This window comes from Syngnathus floridae, chromosome 1 (genome assembly GCF_059516105.1).
Source record: "Syngnathus floridae isolate MCC-2025c chromosome 1, RoL_Sflo_1.0, whole genome shotgun sequence".
Taxonomy (NCBI): Eukaryota; Metazoa; Chordata; class Actinopteri; order Syngnathiformes; family Syngnathidae; genus Syngnathus; species Syngnathus floridae.
Window position 1 is genome coordinate 8,646,991 of NC_142413.1, and position 24,308 is coordinate 8,671,298.

The 24,308-nt window shown below is 41.1% G+C and overlaps 1 long non-coding RNA gene across 3 annotated transcripts in view; it reads left to right on the forward strand.

Annotated features, from left to right (window-relative positions):
- Positions 1-24,308, forward strand: part of LOC148403907 (uncharacterized) — a 182,020-nt gene that overhangs the window by 22,778 nt on the left and 134,934 nt on the right. For all 3 annotated transcript variants that reach the window (XR_015859013.1, XR_015859011.1, XR_015859012.1), the window contains exon 4: positions 14,920-15,058. This is a non-coding gene — a long non-coding RNA (uncharacterized LOC148403907). The remainder of the gene's footprint in view (positions 1-14,919; positions 15,059-24,308) is intronic.

The following is a 24,308-nucleotide window of genomic DNA, read 5'->3' on the forward strand; positions in this document are numbered from 1 at the left end:
CAGATTTTGGACAAACAGCAAAACATATGACAGATAAAATCTTTTAACAAGCATGATGTCGATGGTTGAGCTGAATGAATCAAATTATGATGATGTAGCTATTACCTGTTTTTCTTAAAAAAATGAAAAAAACAGAAAGATCCAATTTAAAAACATTTTGCTGCACAAATAGTCTCCCAATTCTAGAATATGTATTTTTTTTAATTTGGATTTTTATGTAACTTTTTTTAATCCAAATAAGGCAATTGAGAACAGATTCTTATTTGCAATGCCAGCTTGCCTGCAGACAACTGAGAAAAACAAAAACAAAAATACAACCAAATCCAAATACATAACATAACTGTGCAATATGACATCATGATGAAAAAATGGTTCATACGTTCAAAACAGTTGAAGCAAGTTTATAAATAGTGTTTGGGGCAGAAAACTCAAAAGACAATCGACCAAAAGTAGTGCAGACAAAGAGGCTCCTGAAATGGGAGCGTGTAGTTTGTGATATAACCTGTGAGCAGAGAGTTGAAATCTAGTTCAGGTATTGATAAACACTGTCCAGGGAATTTGTCATACTGTACCGTTTATGACGTGTTGTTAGATTGTGTAGTGTAAAACTAAAAATGTCGCTAAAATATGTAGCTCGGCTGAATAAAAGCCGAGGAAAGCTTCTATATAGCAAAATAGGTCTGGTGCCTGTGCTTGCAAGTGAAATGTAAGACCACCTCACACGCAATTTGGCGGTGGGAGTGTCAAGAAACCTTTAGAGGAAGTGGTCATCTGCACGGGTTGCGTGACCGGCATAAAGGACTCGGTCAAATACGATAATATCCATATGAATCCCTTAATCCCTCGCCGAGCAAAACCACGCTCAGGCCACCATGAGGCATACCTACGAGGTTCAAATTCCTCCGCCTCGACACAAGGCAGAACGCTTTGTGAGTGTTTTGGCTTCCCCTTCAAACTCTTCTGCCGTTTCTGCAATTTCTTTATGGCTTGCCAATAGTGAGAGGCCTTAAATCTGTTTGCACTGGCGGCGCTGAAAGAATGTACATGTGTTTCATTTCAGCTCAGATAAGACCACAACTTGTCGGTCCGAGGCACTGAGACGTGTCTGTCTCTGCTGTCACTCGCGTGTTTTTCAAAGCTTTCTGGATGTCGTTCGCGTGTGATGACGGATGAGACACATTTAAGGGGTTACTGCACTAGTTGGCTCGGCAACAGCCCGGCCTAATGCGCACAATAAAACCTTCATTGGCCATTTAGTATTCTGAATTATGCTGGAGGGAGAAAAAGGTTGTTATAAGTGAGGGAGGCCATCTTTTCCTCCAAGCGGTGCTGTTCAGATCAGTTTGCCAAGGCACAATTTAATCGCTGGATTTATACTGCAAATATTCATTTAAAAACGGAGTAGTTTCATCTTCCGATCCAGAGGGAACAGGTTACTTGCATCTGAGAATTAAGGACCATTTCAGGACAGCAATGTCCAAATTCTGGATTGGAAGGACCACTGATTTGAAAGATGTGTGAATGAAGCCATCTTTGTCAAGTTAGAGAGACTCAACAGAAAAGGCTTCACCTGTCGTCTTCCTACAACAATTAGCTGACATTGCTTCTCCCGAGATCCTCATTCCATGCGGAAAGTTTCCACTTACTTTTTGTCATCAGGCAGTTGAATGAGTGGTTGGTATGCAGGACGGTCCTTCAGCAACGAGAGACATACAAATAAATATTGGAGCTGAAGAAGCCCTTTTGATTGAAGTTCAGCAAAACAGTCCAGTCACCTGGATAACTGAGAATCAAGAACCATAATTAAATGTACCATTAGGATGATCTACATTTATTTGTCTTGCAACCATTCCAGAGTGTACAGAGCCACCATCTCAGTTGGGACCCCAAAGTATTATAGACTGTGGATGGATGTATTGAAGGCAAGCCATGTTAACATGTTCCATATTAAAACTGTGACACCAAAAATCCTCCGTGCTAGCGGATATGCCGGTTGGACGCCTTTAAATCCGATACGTCCCGATTGAAACTAATGATAATAATACATCAGGCACAGAAAAACCATCTACTCAGCACTAATTTACCTTGGTACAATTGTTCCAAGGTTTGAAGACATTCCAACCAACCGGAATGCGGTCGTCTTTATGTGGACTCCATCATTTTGAGATCCGGTCTGGTCAGAGTTCAAAGCATGTGTTACACGACTAGTTGTTATTCCTTTCGTGGAAACAGAGCCTTGTGGCAGCCACGTGTATGCTTTGGATCGCAATGAAATTTGGGATTGATCAGACCAGCCTTCCTGGTGGGTCCATAAAATATCCGCCCGGAACATTTATGAGCCCACCGTACGTGACTCGTTCCGTCTATTCCATTGACAAAAATCTCATAACTCCACAGTTAAGTATCGTCGTTACTTAGCGCAGGACTGACATTGTAGATTGGACCTCACGTATCGTCAAGTCAACATCATATATTTAACTCCTAAAGAAAAACACTTGCTATTCTTCTTTTTCCAAACTATTTCCAGAGTGCTTGCTGAGATTATTTATGACACAACACCCTCGGGAGCAATTTATTGCCGCGTCGATTTTGATGCAACACCTTGAAATGATCCCTGATATAGCAAATCGTATACTGATTCATACCTGCTCTTATGTTTTCCCTCTTAAGATATACATAATTCAAATATAACCTCGGATGAACCGAATCGGTGCCGATTTTTTCTATGTAAGCTATAATATTGTATTTTATTGTGTGGTCATGTTACTCGATCAATTGACATGTATTAACCATCCAACTTGATTTTGATTGATATGTCCCGTCTTCATTCAACGCTGGACCGTCAGTCATTGCTTGTCCTGAATATCCCTTTTTTTGCTCAACTTTCTGTTCTGTAACAAGGAACTGAATGTCAAAAATTAGAACATCCACACATTCTGGTTCCATTAGAGTTGGTATGTTCAGTCCTCTCCATCATGCTGTTCACATTTCAAGATCATAAGACGACAAGACAGCAGTAAACAATTGATCAACAGGAACTCATTATCTTGAGGCAACAAACCGGATGGTTTCAGATCATCTTAAATTGTCACAGAATGTCATTGGCACCTAAACATAAATAGAGACTGCTAGAGTCACTGAAATTCATATGGAAGTGGATAGCCTTGGATATTTGTATCACTCAAACGTGTTGTGAATTTTGCCGTGTTGTGAATTTTGAGCTTTTTGTTAGAAAACAGCAAGTCCTGAGGTTTGACACGTGCATTCTAAAGTTCAGAGGTCAATTTAAATCCCCCGGTAAAGGGTAGAATGCATCTTAGGTGATTGCGTTTGTCGTGCCGCAATACAACAAATGCTGGCTATTGAACTTGAACCAAAACCCATCAAATGCAATGATACTTTCATTATTGATCACTCGGCACTGGTGTTTGTTTACTCCATACAAAAAAAATGTTCAGCTTTTTTTTATTTTTTGTGGATCTTTCTGGTATGCCACCGCAAATTGTGATCCGTGTTGGTACAACTTTGTCTTCTTTGTCAACACAATCCAAATGTCAAACGCCAAAGACAGAAAGGAGGACGACTGATGGGACCCGTCTTGTTTGAATTACAAAGTAACGACATGCGTGACAGGAATTAATGGGGCTTCAAAGAAGACAAGCGGTTTAGAAACAATGGCGGTCACATGCCAGTGTCATCCACATGAAAACATGAGTTAGAGGTTACAACGGCAGAGAACTTCTCCAGCGGGGCATATAATACAAATCTCTGGAAGTTCACTAAAGCGGGATGCACACAAACCAGCAAGCTGGCCAAATTTGAATATTGCGTGATTATCAAATACATCTAAAAACTAATTTACTGGTTCTTTTATCACAAACAAATTATTTAGGTTTCATTACCTGACATGTTTCGGCTATCACTTCCGCCTTCATCAGATGCCTACTCTGATCTTTAATTTAGTTTATGGATGTTGGTCATAAAAGGATTTAATATTCATTAAAGTCGGTTTGCCACAAACTTCTCGAATAATAAGCTTGGAAACACAGACAACCACAGAAATACATTTAAATAGATATTGAAAAAGAAAAATGACCGTACTCATCAGAATGGATGTGGACTATATTTTCCGCACTCGTATCTATATATTATATTGATCAGGAATGAAATGAAATGTTTTTAAAGTAAAATTTAATTCTATGTTGTCTGTATCTTCCCATGTACTCTAACAAAATGCGACATTCCTGATTTTCCGTGTCTCCAGACGCGTTGGAGCTGTGAAAGTGATTAACTTTTTTTTTTTAAGTGAGAGGGTATTTCCTGCTGCTGACACGCTTGAATAGATGATGTGCTGAGTTGCGGTGCCCCTCTGTTTTTACAGTGGCTCCTCTCGCAGTACAGTAATCCGGAGTCCCTGATTTATAACGTTTTCTTGGAATTCGGCCCACATCCCTCGGATTATGTCTCCGAAACCAGATTAATTCAGGACTAGCTGGGAGGATGCTTGGAGAAATGAGCAAATAATGATGGTTGTAGAGGTGTGCAAGAGGTTGCGTTGAAGCTAACCCCAGCACAAATTAACACAAGGCCATTTTAACACAGCCTGTTGAGGTCTGAAAAAATTTGGCTTTCCACTAGTTTCCGAGGAATGAAGAATCAGAGCTGTTACAGAGCAGTTCGAATTCAAATACCATGCGCTCTCTTTGGTTGAAAGCGGTGGTAGAGCTTCGTCCCTACTTAAAATATTTGTTATTGCCTCTGTTCATTGTTTCGACTGAAAATATGTATATTGTAGACTCTTATCCCAAAGTACGTTCATGTCAGCCACAATGCTGAAAAAAAATTGAGGAATGTTTATTTGGAATTGCAGTAATCAAATTTTTAGTATGATCCTAAATACACCGGAAATGTCAGTTTGGATGTAATAGTACTGTGACAAAAATCAAAATATATTTGTTGTTATTTTTAAAGAGGAAGAATATTTAATTATGTTTAAAGTAGAAAGAACAGGAAATTCTCCAACTGATAAAAAGTTCATAAATGTCGAAGAATGGTGGGAAATTCCAGAAATAGCACAAGAAAAATGGTTAGTTTGAGAATAATACGCAGGGGGTTAGTGTGGTTTTGATGCAGAAAATTTGTGTGCAAAAAGCTTCTCATTGACTTTTTTGGTTGCCTTCAGTCGCTGCAGTTTTTTTTTTTTTTTTGTCTGCGGAAGCTTCTTAGGTTCACTTAAGGCTGCTTTATTGTGTTCTTGGGTCTACCTGCCCCCACAATTCCCACCGATGTTCTAAAAAACAAGAACATCAATCAGTCCTCACGTCATATCAATAGTAGCAGGTTGGAGTTTACATCCAAACGTGTTCTTTCCCACAATGAACTCGAGACTACTGCATATCTTTGACTGCTTGACTCCTTAAACCACACGGCGGTATGCGTCAGTAATTAATTTAAATTACACTGCTGAGATGTCACTTCCAATGAAAACGCATTGGAAATCACAAACAGATTAAGTCCAATCATTACTTTAATAGCTGTTTTTCCAGTCCTGCGGTAGTTCGTCCCCGTGGGTGCGTCTTCATCGAGGTCAACTTGCAAGCCAGCATCTCGGCTTGCCATCAGATGTCAGTTTTGGATCTTTGTGAAGAGCTGGCGGTTTTTCTCAGCGTAAACTGATCCGAAAGGGTGTCGGGCGACGGCTGCTCCGTGTGATGCCAGTGAATTTTCGTTCTTTTCTTTCTTTCTTTTTATTGGAGGTAGTACTGTGAAAGCCACAGACAAAAGGGCTGCTCTTTTCCCATCTATTATAACATCGGGCAAATTTGAAGCAAATTCCAATTAAGATTATCATAGTTAATGGAAACTAATGAAATTGTAAGACAATATTTGAAAATTGTTTTCAAAACAATTAAACCTTTTTGAAATGACAACTTTATAAAATTAACCATAATTATCATGAAAATGTTATAGTCTTCGTCAGCGCCCAATCCAAACAAAGATGATTGGATTATTTAATTCATAGTTTACCTACCTTCTATTTGTATTTCCATCACCATATTCCTTTTAGTGTGGTAGGCTTAGACAGAAATAAATGTTTCATAACAACTGAAAATATAGTTTAAATTTTGTGCTAAGTTAAATCAAAGCTTATCACTGGTGGAACAGTGGCTACATTTCAGTTCAGGCGGTGTGGTTTCAGTTCCCCCTCAGTGACGATGTAAATCGAAGTGTGAATGATTGTCTGTCTATATGTGGCTGACCGGAATCTGGTCCAAAGTGTCGTCTGCCTTTAACCCAAAGTCAGTTGTGACAGGCTCTGGATGGATAAATGAATGTCAAAAAAGGCACTTTATCAAAGCACCACATTTTCTTCTCACGCAAAGACAAGATTCTTAAAGTTAAAAGAGCATTATTGAATTAAAACCAAAATTATGACAACATAGCATGCCTGTATGCGTTTTATAAGGTCCTTGAATAGGCCGATTAATAATATTTGTCCTTGTAACGAAGTGAATAGAATTGGATGGTAGACGGGGCCAATGGGGAGTTAATAGTTTGGTTTTAAAGGTCTCAGCAGGTTTTTAAGGAAATCCGTAATTGTTGTTAATAATCCGGTTGGTGGTGGCTCCGCCGCCGCTGATGGAAATGCTGGAATGCGCTGACCCGACTGAGCCAATCGAGCACTTGATGAATGAGTTGTGCAAAAGTGGTGGTGGTGGTGGTGGTGGTGGTGGTGGTGGGAGGTCTTCTCTTCACAAACCTTGCCAGGCTAGAGAGGATGAACCCCTTGGATAGTCTTCACAAAATCAAACCAACGCCTTCCTCAGAATCGACCGCGGAATGTGCGAGTTTGCGCTCGATATAGTATTTTGTCAAACGCCGCATTCTTACGTGAAAGCAACAGACGATCGATTGAAAACAAGCGAGAATCTGGTTTGGTTTGAGCTTGCATTTGATGAAAAGTTTTGGTCGTTAAAGTCATACAGCAAAGTCCTGCTAATCAAAACTGACCAAGCGTGGGAGGCTGTGTAGAAGTTGGCGAATAATTGCATATATCAGTGTCAGCGCCAACATCAAGCTAGAGCTTTGGAGGACGCTTACCAGCACCGTGTTGCTGCCCTGGAGTTTGTTAAGCTGCCACCGTGCCAGTCATGAATCTCCAAAACAGACACTTAGCATCCAACTGGGCCCATGTGGTGTTCATTCCCAATCACGTGGGATTCCCTCTGGCCCTGTGGTAAACTGAAACCATTCCTCTCTGCCTCATCAGTCAAGTGCCTCGTTGTGACCCAGACATGCTATACTTTTGCTGAGACTTCCAAAAGCCACGCTTTGGCAAAGGTGGTAAAAACTGTGACGTGTGTAGAAGTATGGATACTTCCTTTACAAACTAAATATTATCCCTGTTATTAGTTCAGTTATTTGGTCTGTAAAACAAAGAACACAACATATCACATTTAATAGTGAGCTAGCATTAGTTTGACTTTTATCAATTTGTGTTCTCTGAAGTGAATAACACAAAATGGTAAATTATTAACTTTTATGTTTTATTTTATGTTTATATTTTTAGGGCCAGACTTATTGAGGCTTCTATATCAAAATCCAGTCATCATAAATTACCCTGTACATTTTTTTAAAATATTTTTTTCATCAGGGATGAAAAAAATTCTAGATTTTTTTACGCTGATTCTGAATCTGCCCTTGATTAATTGAAGAATAATCTCCTAGGTTGATGCTAAAATACAATTCTAAACCCCATTGAAAGGCTAAAGAATAGCATCAACATTGTGGTGTTTAACAACAGATATTGAAACACAAATGGGGCAGCAACACGTTTAGAAAGACAATGATACTCACAGGTATATTTATATGTGGAAAAAAAAGACAAATGCGGCAGCTTATTAAAAAAACTACGCATCTTCTTTGAGCTATGTTAAATGCAGTTTAAATAACATAAATCACACCTCTGGAGTCCACTAAACTACATACCTGAAAAGTCAACTCAAGTATGCCTCAAAAATATTTGCACCCTGTTACTCCCCATGACTGTGGCTCAGTGAGAAGTGTAAAGGGGGTAATGTCCACCCGGCTGACATCTCCAGTTGCAATGGGGATGGATCACCCACACCAACATGGCTACTAATGATGATGTGAGCGCAGAGGGCAGCACGGCGGCATCCATCACATCAAATGTTTTCTGAACTTAATGGATTATCTGCCACACCACTCTAATCATGTGCACATGTGGAGCTGGCGGTCCAGATGGGGGGGGGGGCAACCAACCATAGCGACGGCGGCTACTGTGACCAAGCACATTACAAGACACTTGGGGAAACCCTTTCAGGTTCGTAGCTGCAAAACATGTCAGAGGTGGCTAAAAGTCAGCAAGAGCAGTCGAAGAGCCCATCTTCTAAAAGAGCAACTTCATTCGTCTGCTGAGGCACGTGACCTTACAAAATAAGGCAACAGGTGGCAGTATCTACAACATGAGGGTCACTCCTGCCAATACATCCCTCACTTGCCACCTGAAACTAAGGTTAAACACAAAACACATAACAATAACAACTACCGTATTTTCCGGACTATAAGGCGCATCGGACTATAAGGCGCACTGTCGGCTTTTGAGAAAATTTTAGGTATTTAGGTGCGCATTATCGTCCGGAAAATACGGTACTAAAAAACAGCAATATTGACCCTATGATATGTCAACAATCAAAGTATTTCTGGCCTTCACTTTGGTTTAGTTGCAAATGTAACATGCAGAAAGAAATTATTTCACAAAAAACTTGCACTGAGGGTTCTCGTTCGCGACGAGCGAGTGTGTTAAAAAATAATCTCAGAGCGCACTCTGCTTCTCACATTGACATCAGTTGCCTTGCTTCCTCTTCCATTTCTTCTACTTTAGTTTGGCGTTTGGCCAGAACTAGGACCACTATAGTGTGTCGTGCCAGTCTTTCTTGGCTCGTTATGTTTGTTGAGTTGGATGACACTACTGCAGGTTTACCTTCCGAGGAAATGCAGAGTTGTAGGAAACAGCTGGCCTATCGGACAGTGGCTGCTTTCTCTTGTGATGTTAGAAAAGCTCGCACCGTCGGCTATGACAACATGGAGAAAAAAAACAAGCCCCTCTCTTTCTCTCTCCAGCCTTGAGACTGGTTGCCCGTCTGAAGAAACAACAAAGCAGAGGTCCCATATAAACAGATGGGAATTTGTACCAATGGGTATGGGGAAGTGTTTGACAGCCATTAGAGAGCTTGAATCTTCTCCAAGGCCAAACAGTTTTAGTTAAGATCCATAGCAAATTGTTCACCTTCACAGATCACCACCTCATGGCTAAATTTTAGTGTCCTCATCAAAATCGCTGAGTCACCTTGAAAAAAATCTCCACGTCTATTTAATACAATGAATAAGGAGTTTAATTGGCAATTAACTATTTTATGGTGATTATTGACTGACAGAAATTGAAGTGAGTATTTCCCTTAGATGCTAAATCACTAAGGTCTCCTTTTTGTAGCTATCAGAGTAGTTTTGTGCACTTTCTGTAAGTGTCACAAGATTCTGCCAATACGTTATGATGGATCTCGGCTGTTTTAAGATTTTTGTACGGTTTGTTGGGGTAGGATCACCCGGCTAACAAAAAATAAGTGTGATTATCCACACATCAACAGTGAAATGCAATTTTGTGACGGTTTCTTAAAGCATAAAAACTGTTAAAAAAATAGCGGTTAACAGTCAAAATTGGGTTCTTCTTCTTATTTGATAGTGTTTGCCTGCTTCATGACTCTAACTTTTTACAAGGTATTGTCATTCTTGTAATTTACAGTGTAAGGTAAAGGCAAATTGAACCCTTATAATTGTCAGAATCTTCATGTGTGGCCGAGGGATAATTAACTCAGGAGTGTGTTTAAATTGTAGCTTAACAACAAGAATTCGCACCCGTCAGACTTTCGAATGAACTTGAAAACAGATTGCGGTTTGTACAGTAAAGCATGTTCAATCAGAAGCAGATGTATTTATAATCACCCGTATGGAAGCCGATCCAGACTGAATAGTTCCTCTTTTTACTACACAGTCTACAAAACAATCGCACTACAGATCATGACGATGAGGAATCTACCGTTCCTGTTCGTTCCACAACAAGCAAACATGCTTGACATGTGGATTCAGTTAGGCAGCAGTTGCTTATTTTGGCATTCCATCAGTACCCCAGACCAGCTGTCGAGTGGAGCCCATCCGCTAATTTCTTTTTGTTTTGGTCCGCCTGGACTTCCGAGAAACATCTCCACTGTCTTCACCCGCTAGTGACCAACTATGGGGTACTGGCAGAGAGTTCACAGTTGGTCTTTAGGAAAACTGAAAGCAGCTGCTTGATGCACAGGACAATTGATGAAGGTTAGTGGAGGGAACTCAAAGAATGAGTACAAAAACACTAAAACGCAACACCATGTACGTCTCACAAAAAAAAATCCAATTTGCGGTTTGTTAAAATGGTAGAATGGTTATTGTGGGAGGATTAATTGCCATAAAGCAAGCCATCGAGGGGAAAGGGACACTAGTCATTTAGTCTTACTGTAATACCCTTGTGTGGTGAAACGTTTGAACAGTCACCAAGACAATTTTCAGACATTTATTGTATTGCTTGAGAACAGTGAAACATAAACACTTTGAGCACAACTATGCGGGAGCTGCAACAATACTCAAAGGCAGTATTCTTTCTGCTCTGTGGGAACAACAATTTGGAGTTTACACTTTCACAGTCTCTTCTTCCTGCTGTAAATTGCCCGGCACCTTTTACCTCATGCTGCTCGGCATAATGTGCTGTAACGTGGTACTCCTATAAAAAAAAAAAAAAGGTGTAACAGAAATGATTGCATAAAAATTGGTGCTATAGCAATGATTATTTCCGAGATATAGATAGAGCGGAACGTTGTATCTGGGAGGGAGAAAACAATAGGAAACCAAAAAAAATTAGTATATGATCTCTCTGTAATTATGAATTTTCATGTCTGGAACATACTTCATTTCCCGCAATGAATGGGGAATCTTGAAGCGGAGCGGTTCAGGTTCCAGTTATTTTAGCCTGAAGTCTATCTGACAGCAGGGTATCAACCCCCCCACGATCGCCTCGCTAACATCTTTGCATCCTGTCCCTACAAATGATTTCCAGGCAGCGTTTTCCTCCCCGTCGCTGGATTTACGACCAGATTACGGGGCTCTCCTTTGACCCCGGGCCCTGCGTTAGGCAAGAGTCAACTCCCCTCCCTACATCCTTCCCGACTCCTCCATCCAGCATCCATCCAGTGACTAGCATCAAGAACAATGGCTTATTCTCCTGCGCCAGTTCTCCATTACGAGGCTTGTGGCTTGGCAGTGCAGCCGGCCGCCTCAGATTTCAACCACATGTACTGCGCTCAAATAAAAAAGGCTACGTGCTGGCAGTTTGGCCACATAGCTGCGCGCAAAGAAGCAGCTTTAACAGAGAGGCAAAAGACAAGATGGAGTAAACAGTCAAATGGTAAGCAAGGAAGTCACCAGGAGTAAACCTGACCGGGTTAAGACACGGACAAATTGACTCTCCTGGGAGCTGTTTTTGGAAGGCAGTGAGGGGATGACCTTCACCCTCTCCTCCTCGTGGAGCCTGCTGTTCTTGTTCTTTGAAAAGAAAATCCAAGGGACAGTAGCATTTCATTGGAGTCTAAACCCATATTTCATCAGAATTATGCCTATATGGTCCACTTATTTCAAAGGAGGCAACACGATGCAATATGAACATAAAGGCTGCCGTGATTTCTGAGCTGTCTTCCAATGAACCTCCATCCCGTCTACTGAATGGCTCTAAAGCCAAATAAAATGTGGCTGTCAAAGGAAATCACACTCTTAATGTGACAACTTTAACCTGAATAAATGTACGGCGCAGACAATATAGGCAGAAAACATGATATACTAAAAGCGCATGCTTTCAATGAGCCCTTATCTTCGAGAAGGTTGTCTTGACTGATACTTTGATGTGGTTTTTAGACAGTTAACATGATCTATGCTCGATAATGGCTGCTTCGTGTAGGTTATAACACATACCTGGAAGACAGATGGGCAGTTTTTCTATGGGAAAGGAATCTTTAATCAAAGTGGATGCAAAAACTGCCACGAAGCAGAAGGAATCTGTGAGCCAAGACTTAAAACCCTTTCGTGTATCTCCTTTGAGGCATATGACAATCGCAGACTGTGTGTGGGTTCTGTTTGGATTTTTTTTTTCCCATTGACAACATTTTCTTTGCAAAAAATCTTCTGGGCAGTTGTTATCGGGTTACCAGGTGAAATACTTATTGTATGATTGATGTCTGTAGGGTTTAGAACGTGTAAAGTGTTGGGGAGAAACCATATATTTGATTTGTGTTACGCTAGAAAAAGTGGAAAATTATTGGACCGTCTTTTGAATCTCTTGGGTTTCTGCCCCTGTCAAAGGGTGAGACTTTCTCTCTTTTTCATCCATAAAAAAAACTCCAAGCTCCAACATTAGATTGTGTCCTAAAAGAACCTGCCTAAATTTAACAGAATCAATATCAGATTCTCATTAGGGCTCATTCAGACATCACATTTGCAGATTCAAGTTCAATTTATGTTAAGGGTTCTTGAAACTATTTTGTTTTCCTGGTTGTCAAAGAAATATCCACCAATTTCATGTTGCTCAGTGAAACTTGTGTCTCTCACAGAGGTGCGACTCAAGTACATTTTGAAAGGACACCTTTTGAATCCTATAATTGGGATGCCTGCACTTAAAAACCTGGTACATTTTGAAGCTTGTTGATTGCCCTTGAACGTTGTCGGAGTAATAATAGATAAAAAAACAACGGTTCCAACTTTTAACGATTGGTAGCAGGGTAAGATGAGTCAAGTCTGAGTAATATACTGGCGATATAAATGATGGAAACGGCAATAGCTGAAACTCTATTCCCCATTCTTGAATCCATTTGTACATCATCAGACAACCTGAAGCTAGCAGAAAACCATTCGAAGTTACTCTAACAAAAGCAACTTGACACCCCAACAGATGGTCCAGCATCTTGAGGTTATGCTGCTTCCAATTTGTGAGCATTTACTCCCACTTCTCTCCTCTACATTGCTGCTAAATCTTATTTTCTCATTCAAACTACCCTCCCCAACAAAAAGACTTTTTCTTGTTGCCCAGTTAGATGTAACCATCTTAGATTGGGGTTGAAGGTCAAGTACAACACTGAGGAAGATGGGAGCGATGCAAGGGAGGGGTCTACTCCGCGAATATTTAATGAGATGGGAGTGAATAAAGACGTGCATTCAGTTAGTGTCCTTTTTCGGAACCATTTCCTGTAAATGGTTAGCATGTGTGGCTAAAATAATAAAGTAAAGTCCAAGTAGCCCTTTTGTGACCTCTGACATTGAGCATGTGCGCCAGTGAACATTGCTCTATTCATGGACCAAACACTTGCTGTGAATTTTGCCATTCTCGTTGGATGCCTTGTCGGAGAAACCCGTTCAATCCTCAGATCTGAGGAGACGAAGAATTAACTTTAACTTGCTTTGGCTTTTTGCAACACTGTAATGACTGTCTTTCTGTCCTATTCAACCGTTTTCCATATATTTGATTTCTCGAGACAATCCTCGATTCCTCTCCGCGACAGTATTACTCCAGGTCTCGCCCGTAATTTTTCCATGCTAGCCATATAATTTAGGCCTGCCAAATGGGCTAGAGTTTAACATGCTTTGGCAAAGCTCCAAGTCTGACTACCGACTGCGAACTCCCGACTGACGTTGACCACACCTGCATGGCTGTAACAGCTCACCGTTATTTAGGATTGTGTGCAGCCGTGAAATTTATAACCATAATCGAGAATGAAATGCGCCCGATGTTGTAGCGTTGCGCAATGGAAAATTGCCAGCGTCGGTCAGAAAGACAGTTACTAGTTTGTACAGTTTTTTCCTATTTTTTTGTCCATTAGATTTTGTAGAACGCAAACAGTATTTTAGACACATGGTTCTAAAATGCCCACTTCTGTGTACCTTTGGGCTTGGGTTCATTTAGCTTTTTTTGTGGTTTCACTCATGATAGACATGCCCTACTGAAAGTCACAATCCTAAGTGAAAGAGGCTTTTGAAGCTGAATTGTTCTAAAGATTCTGTGGTGTGCTGTGGAGACAATTTTAAAATGTGATCATCATTCATACCGGAACTTGTTTACATCATTCCTCACACTCTACATATGTGCTGCAGTTTTTCGTTAGCAAAACAGTTCAAATGAGCTCAGCAATTTCACTTTGGAAATTCTCCACATTTCAAGGCCATACAATGAAAAATAGCAGGTCTTTGTGACAGTGAAACAAAAGCAAACATTTATCTGCAAAAACAAGCAGCTGAAGTTCATGTCTGACTCTTTATTTTCTTAATTTTTTTTCTTCTACAAAGACTTAAACATTGTTGTAATAGGCAGATGAGGACATACTGACACATTCAATTAGGAGGCAGGGTGAGAGTTTTGCAATTCCAGACCCCCCCCCCACACGCACACCCCGTCCCTTCCCTCACCTCTGTCCTGACCGTCTTAATAATGTGAATTATGTCTTCTCATTTGCCAGAACCTAATGGACGAAGGTAGCCCAGCTTGACTTCCTGTTAAAGGCAAAAACTAACAAGAGCTGTATTTACATTTGGCTCTGCAGTTGACTACTTGACCATGTGGCATGCAGGCTTGACTGGGGGGGGGGGTGACCTTGTGCTCTCATGGTTGTCTGTTTGAATAGGAGAGGGGGGGGGCATAGAATTAAAAAAAAAAAAAAACAGCTCCCATGCAACCTTTAAGTACACAAGCAAAAACGCCCGTCTCCCCTGTTGCTTGCTAATTATCTTTGCCTGATCTCTTTTTTTGTTGTTGTTCTTTTTCGTTTTTAGGCAAACTGAGGCAACAGAATATTGAAAGGAAATGTTATGCGTTCAATGAGTGCTTGAATCGCAAGGTTCCTCTGTGGAAGAACTTGGTTGACACCTTCAGGTCCTGCTTTCATACATCCTTCGATAAGTGGAAAACCAGGTAAGTGAAAACCTGTCGATGAAAGTGGAAAGCCAGGTAAGTGAAAACTTGTTGATGATAGATGGCTATCGACGATGACGATGTTGATCGTATGGTTTTGTTTTGCCTTCAAAATGTCTTGTGGGAAAAGCATATGGCCTCAGACCTGACCATTTAAGAACATTCTATTCCTTGCCTTCAAAATGTCTCAACTTGCTGCTTGTTTGTGGTTATTGCTTCATTGACTTGCCTCTGGTCAGTGGGGGAAAACAGCTACACTGGAGTGAAAACAAACAACTTGGCCATTGATTATTCAAATTTTTTGCCTTCAGAAAGTTTTCTCTGCCGCTTCTCTGTGGCTCTTGCTACCGTCATTTTCATCTTCAGCAATTGAAACGAATGCTTTGGTTCAGGTCAAGCTAATGCCTTGGCCGATTCGAATTTCCCTAAAATATTCTTCTGTGCTGCTTTTTGTTGCCCTTGCTGTCTTCACTTTTTTCTTCAAGCATGTTCTGTTGGCTTGAGATCAGGTAGGTGACAACCATTTTAAGAAAACTAGGATGGTGACGCCGAGATCTGCCATTTCACAGCACTTCCTTTAAAATGTATCTAATACGTGACAAACTACACCAATACAATGAAATATTCATTGGAGGTCATGTTTTAAACTCACTATGCTCATTTACTGTCCTTGCTGCATTACAAATTACTACACTTTTCTGACATGTTCAATGTTGAGAATTAGTGCACAAATCAACCTTAACAGTTCAGCTGGAACCGCAAATTATCCAGCTGTAAAGCAACAAGACTCATAAATGGCTCTTATTTTCGAATTAAGCACACATAAGGGTTATTAAAACGACAGCCGGTTGCCAGGTTTTTTAAAAACGCCGAGCCATTATTTTTAACGTATTTAAAAAGGCCACAAATGTGTTTGCGTATCACTGTGGTTCTCACTGCGGTATTGTTTTGCCCATAAATAAAAGCTGAGCGCCCGATGCAATCATCACAAATCTTTCACAATAAACACCCTCATGCCTGTTTCACCATACAAGGCACCTAAATAAAGTGCACTAAAACTAAAGTGCTCATGTTCAATAAATGTTCAGCTCAAAGAAACACACAACTTGTTATTCCATTTGAATGCTGTATTAACCGTATTTTCCGCACTATACGGCGCACCTAAAAACCTCAAACTTTCTCAAAAGCCGACAGTGCGCCTTATAATCAGCTGCGCCTTATATATGGACCAATATTGAGCCACTACAGCAGGCGTGTCCAAAGTCCGGCCCGCGGGCCAAATGTATATATCTTATATATGGACAAAGTTTTAAAATGGGCCATTCATTGAATGTGCACCTTATAATCCGGTGCGCTTTATACTGCGGAAAATACGGTACATACAAACCTAGTCTTTTATGTAGGTGAATTATCCATAGTTTTTAAGTTGCAGTAGGCAAGGCAAGGCAGTTTTATTTATAAAGTGCATTCCATACACATGGGTCATCAATATGTTTCACATCGTGAAAAATACATTTGGTCAACCGGGAAAGGCTCAGAGGCTCCGTGCAGAGAGGAGCCAGATGGGGTGGCTAGGGCATCTGGTTAGCATACCTCCTGGACACGTCTCTGGCAAGGTGTTCCGGCCGCGCCCAATCGGTAGGAGGCCCCAGGGCATGCTGGAGAGACTATTTCTCCCAGCGGGATTGGGAACGCCTTGGGATTCCCCAAAAGTCGCCAGGGAGAATCTGGACTTTTCTGTTTCCAGTTGCTGCGCCCAGCAATAGGTGGTAGAAAATAAATAAATGCGTGGATTTCTGCAGAGAGTGTAACAAATTGACGCATTATGTCACTATTACTTTCTACGTACATTTGATATAGCACATTTAGCATTAAATTGTAATAGGATGTAGCCATTCGGTTGGCACTGCTGGGTAAAAACAAACAGAATCATAGCGGCGTCAAGGTTTTTTTTGTTAGAATGTTTATTCAGCATATACAGCATGAGCCAAGACAGAACCCACTCAGGGGTAGATTGGGATGTTTTTAATTAAAATCTCAGGAAATATCACATTCACATTGGCAAAGCTCACTTCTAGTTACCATATTTGCTATTGTTCACAAGGAGATGAACTCCAATCCTTCCTCCTCATCTTTGGCTCGTGGAATTTTCATTGGCAGGAGTCTCTGTAAACAAAAAGGGCATTAATACGCAGATTCAATCCACTTTATTTGCCCAAAAGTCCCTTGAGGTGCAGTTTTCAAGTACACCATTGTTTCTTATTGCAAAGAAGTTGCGCACTTCAACAAACTATTCAGAAATTGTAGAAACTTACAGTGCAAAGTTGCCACGTTTGACGGCTGGCTACTAAAACCCTTATTTTGACAATGAAAAACAATCACCAATTTTTTAATAGATGAATGAATTTTGCAAAGGACTGTATTTGGCAGTTGTACATGAAACTGAGGGGACCCCCAGTGAGTGCACGTACACAAAAATGAAAGTATAAAAGTACTCTTACATATTGTGCTTTTGGTATTAATCTCAGTCAGGTTTCTTTGTGTGTACATGCCAGTGCCCGCCGTTCATATGTTCTGGTGCCAAGTTATTGTTTGAGCGGTTAAAAGCGACAGAGCTGTGGTCAATAGCAGGAAATGAAGGTCTGGAAGGCCTCGACTGGGCTCAGCTTTTCAGTGGCGTAACACCACAAGGAGAATGCATTCGTTTGACAAGTATGGAAGTAAGCTGCTTTTACTCTTGAAATTGGGCCAGCTGTGTAACGCGAGTGGCCAGCTCGACCTGTTCCCTCATCAGCCCATTATGGAGCCTTTTGGAACCTTTGGGGCCACCGTACTTCTTGCAAAAAAAAAGTACGGTGTAGTGTACTTTTGGGGAGCAAAATATTATATACAATATAGGTTTTTCTTATTAGGGATTTTTGAGTATTTTTTATTGCATTTTTGTTACTTTGTGTGAACATAGGTATATTAACTGTTGAAAATGATGTAATAGTTTTGTTAAAATTGTTTGCCTTACTTACTTTACAGAGGACATCAATAGTATTCATGATTAATTTTAAAACCCTTAGCATCAATGCACTTTTATTAAATAATTTCACTACTTTGTAGATTACTTTTGCAGTACAGTACAGTACAGTACAGTACAGTACAGTCGAAGCCCAGCTGCGGTCCCGGAAGGTTTCACATTTATGTTTTGGCTACCAGGGCCAAATTTAAACGTGCGCCATTGCTCCGACTTCACATTATTTATGTGTTCGGCCATGTTTAGGCTGAGCTGAAAGACCGAGTCTTTATTTTTCTTCTGGGTCTTGCCACTTTTTTGTGCTCAAAATTCCTTTACGACTGTACAGTCAGTCAGCAAGTAAAGGCAGCAAAATCCCAACTAAATTGACATTCCTTATTTGGGCGTCAATGCGGATAGAAAACCCGACTGGCATCCAAATGCGTGCACACTTCTCCCACGTCTTCTCTCCAGGTGCTGATTTGTTATAACAGCCGTGAAATGAGCCTGAAGGAACCACATCTGATTTTTTTCTTCATTTTGGGAGGGCGTGCAATCGTTTTGAAATATTCAACATGATTTTTAGCTTACCACCAGGGTTAATTAAACCACTGGTAGTTTAATTCCATCATCTGATGCAGAACACATGGTTGGACTAGCCCCCCCCCCCAACACACATACACACTCGTGTTAAAATTTACACATTGGACTGCGACAATTGGGTGGAGCACATTGGGTGGATTTTGCATTACTACTTCTAGCAAATAGCATTGTTTGTCATATTAAACATTTACATATTTACAGCTCTAATTTGCTGCCTCAGGTTGCCACACAGCACCCTTCTCAATGTGTATTTTTGCAAAATGAACTGGTGCATGTTCATTTGAAGTTATTCCGTCAGTGTGTGACAACATATGAGCAGTTCTGTTGATCCACATCCCAGTGTCTGAGAGCTTGATTTGATTTCACGGATTATTACTGAGTCCATGATTTCCTATGGGGACAAATGCTTTCCAAATCCGTCTGCATTTTTAATTGTACTTGTATCCCGACAGGAGACAAACCAAAATCAACACAGGGTATTTTTTGGCGAAGGGGGCCCGCAAATCTGACCACACATTCCAAAAGTCCTCGCCAGCTTCATTCGTCAAAAAGGTGTGCAAAAAAAAATAAAAATAAAAACCTGCGAGAAGACCAAGTGTTTCCAACTCAAGCAACACTTTAGGAATATTCTTACAGGGTTGGGCGGGGGTCACAAGCAGAACTGCTGCAGGTAGCAGTCAAGTGAGCATCACTACATAACACCACTTTAAAGGGGACGTATGGACTTTTGAAAGTGTTGTATAGTTGTAGTTAATTGGTTTCTCCAAGAATGAAAATCTAACCTCCGCCTTCTGTCGTCATCACAGCACCACCCCCTCAAAACTGTCTAAGTCTGACTAACATGTTGTTAAGACACCTGGGAAGTGTTTTTAGTTACGGAAGAAAAGCATCATGTCTCTTTTAAAACATCTGCTGACATATTTGATATATTGTTTGTGTTCCCGATCCCCGCAGCAGCCATAATTCTGCTTATTTTCCCTGAGATAACGTGTTTTATCTTTGCCAACCTACAATTGTTTTATGGTGTTTGGGAGAGGAGGGGGGAACACCCTGAATTCCAGCGAGAGTCATGTGGAATAGCGTTGACGTTTAAACTACTTTGGCTTCATAAAGGCAAGCCATTGGAGGAGCCCGGACGTTTTGCTTATCGGACGAGGTTTGCTCATTCAAATAAAGCCGCACTGGGTTTATGTTCAAGATCCCGCTCCATTTCCACAGACACGATGATGTGTATCACGAGTAGCTATGTAATATTCATATCCTTTTTATTATATACACTTCCCAGTCCCGTATGTGCTATTTTTTGAATTATTAAGCAGCGGTTTGACAAGTAAACTATTCAGCCTGGACTGCGGCAGTGAGTCCAGGTGTTTATTAACTACAGTCCTCTTTTCTTTATGGCCGAAAACATTTTCTTTTGTTTGTTTTAGTTCGGAAATTTTGGTGGAAACAAACGGCATCCTCAGGTAATCAACCATCAAAATACGAAAAATAAAAAAGACTTTATTTCGGATCTGACAAGCATCTCTCTGAAAGTATTCAACTTTAAAAACATGAACTTTAGATAAGTTATTACCAGAAGACAAACCTGCCTCAAACAATCAAGCAATCATACAAAATGCCTAAAAGAAATCATAATAAATGCCTAAAAAATGTAAACAAAACCACCCTCACACAAACATCAACATAAGACAAACACCTCTCTCAAATAAACACCAACTTTAAATTCATCGGCACTAAATCTAACATTCAAATCACACATTATCGTGAAGTGCACACATTCAGCCTACTGGAGACTCTTTACATGCCTCAATAGGTGCTGCTGTTTTTGTTAGCAACATTGCTTTTTCAAATACCACCGTTTTTTGTCCCATCCAAAAAACAACTCATCATAGTCAGTTGAGTTTCACAGCACAGCTAGCAGACACCCTTCTTCAACACCATGCAACAAAGGGGCCAAAGAGACCCCCAAAATAGTCCATCGCTCCCCCCTTGAAGCCCACAAATTTATACGACACAAAAGCTGCTGTTTAAAGAAGGATACGTAATTAGAGGCATAGCTGGGGTCCTCTGGGAGCGTGGCGCCAAGGTCCCTTAGCAAGCAGAGAATTTACTACCCTGAGTTCAATGGTCAGGTCTGTGTTGGGATGATATTTAGTTTAAAGTTAGCGAGAAGGTCTTGGGGCAGATGAGTGTAATTTACAAAAGAAATGACAATAGCGATGCTAAATATGACAGTTTTTCAACATGACATGCTGCCAGTGTTCATTGTTATTAGTCTTGGCTAATAACTGGCTGTTATGCGAACATACAAGGAGAAACATGGGCTAATAAAGCTGGCCTTGTTATGATGGATATTTGAACACAAACGGTGCAGCAACACGTGTAGACAGTATAATAATTATATGATCGATAGATCGATTAATCGATAGATTTTTCAATAAATAACAACCTACCGTGCTATTTTTGTTCAAAAATCAACTTACAAATATATATATATATATTTTTTAAAAAGGCTTGAACAGAAAATGGGAGTTCCATTAATTGCGACTCAACCATAGCAGTGATGTGGCCCCCACATTGCAAACAAGTTTGACCCCTCAGTCTCACTCCCTTAACACTGATGGGAAAAATCCTTATGTCATCAACTAATAGCAATATCTCAAATAGCTACTCGTCATTATCTGCCAGTTTTGCAATCTGTTTCATATTTCACTTCCAAAAATCCCCCCTTTTCGGCTCCAGCGCTCACGTCAAGAATCAATGAACCCTAATGATAAGCATTTTATCGCCGGCCACAAACAAATAAACGCGGTCTGGGATTCCAGCCGGCTCAGTCCAAGGTTATCACACTACGTCCTCCCAGGTCGTTTCGGGTCCAAGCGTCCGACCGCAAGCGTCCGTCCAGAAACCGCAGATGCCTCCGGGGTTGGTCGGTTTACGCAGTGCATTGCTTTGCTTCTGGTCGCCAACCCTCAAGAAAAATAAACAAAGCTGCAAAACAAGGGTTAGTCAAACAGAAACAACTCTGTGGTCATCCTCTTACTTTGCAATGAAAACACCACCAGAGGAGAAGAATTTGTAGGCTGATTACTGCTCTTTGACATCAGTTGTGACACAAACGACAACAGGAAGCAATGTCAAATTAGATATAGCTACGTTTTAGTTTGTTACTTTGAAACTTCAGACACATTTTTCCCATTCATTCAATTTGGCTTCTGCCTCAGTATAGGAGTAAATCAAAGTCTTACATGAAGGACATAATTCAGCTGCCACTTGCCGATTACGTGAGGGTCAGTTGTGTAAATACCCCCAAATGTTGACATCAGTCGACACCTAGTTTGTGTTGTTTAATTGAATTCTCATCAAATATATCAGCTTTGCCAGAACAACAAATTTTACACATCAAGTGTTGATTTTGTGTTGAAATATCATGACGTTCCTCAAGGGAAATAGGGAATTCCTTTTATTTTCATAGGTTTTCAGAAGTTAATCTAATCAGTAAACCACCAGGTGGCAGTAGCGCACACTCTGCACTCAAAGCCACAACGGGGCTGCCTCCAGCTGCATGAAAAATGAGCTCTAACACTAATAAAGAGAGAAGGTAAAGCAATTAAAGGTTCTTGGCTCCGGCCGTGTGAGAAAAATTCTACCTGTCGGCCGGCAACTTTTTCTGACGTGACTCACATCCTGGGGAAAGGAACGACGAGAGAGATGGTTAGTGTCTATCTTTTTACATGTTTGGAGTGGAAACACGCAGAAAGATAAGCGGGACGTCACCTTCGGTCTGGCTTTCATCACGAGCCCGCAGTCGGAGAGGGAGCCGGTCCGACTTGAGCCTGAGGCTTTTAACACAAGACAGCGGGACACTGAGGGGTGGAAAAAAATATGATGAGTAGCACACTTTAAAGTCGTCGTAAATTCTGCCCAAGGGGATGACCTCGCCAAAGTAGTGAAGAAAATCCAAAAGCCTTTTTTTCACCATATTAAAAGCTGACATTATGAAAATGAAATGTTTAAATACGATATAAATACAAATACTACTATAACTACAAATTGCTGGGCCTGAAAATGTGTGTGAGGGAAGTGTTTTGCTTTTTGTTACATTGTTTTATGCTAATGAACCCCTTAGGCAAGGTCCTCCGCCCATGACATGTCAGATAAACTACCCAAGTGTTGGCCGGAGTACAATAATCCACTTTTTTTTTTTTCCTGTGGAACCTAATCGCAGCTCTCCACTAAAAAGTCACTCACGTCCGCAGCCACGCCCCACCGTCAACAACAATCATCACCGTCACCTGCTCCTGACTTGTTAACTTCTCTACTTAAACCCGTACGCTCACTGTCCGCTCTCCAACCGACTCCCGTTGCCCACTTTGCCCGTTCGTTTGCTCGTCCATTCCTGATCGCTCCCTGGCCTTTTCCTTACCACGTCTCTGCCTCACGTCCTGTCTGCCTGTTTGCACGGTCTGTTCTGGACTCTGTTTGGCCCGACCTTCTGCCTGCCACGATCACGAGCTTGCCTCGATGACGCACGCTGTCACAGCTCCTGCACATCTGCCCGTCGATCTGCCAGCCTTTGTGTCCCCAGTCTGTAAGCAACCCTTCGTGTTCCGGCCGGTGCCTGCGTAGCTTCTTTGCTGCCCCTGGTCTGCTGGCGTTCGGTCTCCCACTTCCCTCGTCCCCTTTACCAAATATATCAGATTGTGTCACATTTGATCGTCCTGTCCCGCTTCTGACACTGTGTCACAGACACGACTTCGGAGCTAAATTTAGCATGTTCGGGCACAATTCAATCGGGATTTCTTTCTGAATTAAATCGTTAATAAGCTTTTTTTGCAATAATGTTGTAAGGTTAGTGAGAACAAAATGATGGACTATTTCTGTGTAATAGCTTGCGGTGTATTTAAAGTTTTAATAAAACTAAATAAATAAGGCCATCACCTAAAAAATGAACTCCTGAATTCGCTCATTGTTGGCTAGTACCTACGAGTACTTGTGCCGTTACATAAAGATCTTCTTACAACTCAGTCTTTCTTGTCTTTTGGCGCTGTTCATTGAGGCTCTGGCTATATTTCACACCGCTGTTGACCTCTGAACCTCCAGGGCAGGTCAGACCCAGCCGGGTAGATCAAGCCGAGTATTTGCGGCGAATGCCACATGGGCCGCCAGAGGGAACCCACCAAGGCCTCGTCCATTAATCACGGCCCCGCCTTTGACAGAGGTGACCTCTCGCGCTCAAGTTTAAAGTCACTAATCGCCCTCTGAAGGCGAACGTGCCAGACGGCCGACGCTGAACCGAGCGAGACCTTAAACGTGTCGCGTTTGCTTCTCTTTAATAATGACCATTGTATATTTACATTACATGGACAAGGTCAGCCATCGGCGCTTTAACAAATGCTGTGAAAGCCTTAGTGAAGCTCAGACTCGTTGACTGTCGTTACATTTCTGTGGTGCCATTGCAGGATTTAAATCCCAAGCCAAGATTTATAATTCAATGTATATTAAGTAGTTTGTAGTAAGTTTGCAGTGTTTTCTTAACTTTATTTCATTGGTAATATTGTGGGTACAAAATCAACATGGACAGATAGACATTCACAACATAGAAATCTGGTTTTAAGTTTAACTGTCATTTACTTGTTCCGT